This window comes from Solanum pennellii, chromosome 6 (assembly GCF_001406875.1).
Source record: "Solanum pennellii chromosome 6, SPENNV200".
NCBI classification, from domain to species: domain Eukaryota; kingdom Viridiplantae; phylum Streptophyta; class Magnoliopsida; order Solanales; family Solanaceae; genus Solanum; species Solanum pennellii.
In genome coordinates, this window is record NC_028642.1 from 37,159,957 (window position 1) to 37,160,683 (window position 727).

Below are 727 nucleotides of genomic sequence, written 5' to 3' on the forward strand. Positions count from 1 at the left end.
CCAAACTCTGCTGCATATCCCGTGCTATCCAACTGACCAACAGAGATCAGATTTTTCTTGATCGCAGGAATATATCTGACATCCTCCAATGTCCACTGGTTTCCGGAGGTGGTCTTTATGCAAACATCCCCCTTTCCTTCAATCTCTAAGGCTTTATTGTCAGCAAGATATACTTTTCCAAAATTTCCAGATTTGAAATTTTGGAGCAACTCCTTGCTTGGAGATGAATGGAAAGATGCACCAGAATCCAAAATCCATGATTCAACCGGGCTCTTCACACTAAGGATTAGAGCATCCCCAATGTCCTCTGCTGAATTTACAGAATCATTGTCATCTCCAAATTTCTGATTCTGTTTCTTCTTTGGCTTTGTACAGTTCGTCCGAAAGTGCCCTTTTTCTCCACAGTTCCAACAAGTCACGTTTGATCTGTTCAGTGATTTTCCTCGATTATTTGATTTTGATCGACCATGTTGATTTTGGTCTTTCGTCTTACTTATCCCCCTTCGATCAACGCTGAGAGCACTGCCCGATGAATCTCCCACTTCTCGTTTGCGAATACTTTCGCTAAGAACAACATCACGGATTTCATCAAACTTCAGTTTCTCAAATCCACGGGAACTGCTAATCGCAGGAACAACAGAATCTCAAGACTCGGGCAGAGATGACATCAAAATCAACGCCTTAATTTCATCTTCGAAATTAATATCCACAGAATTGAGTTGACTCA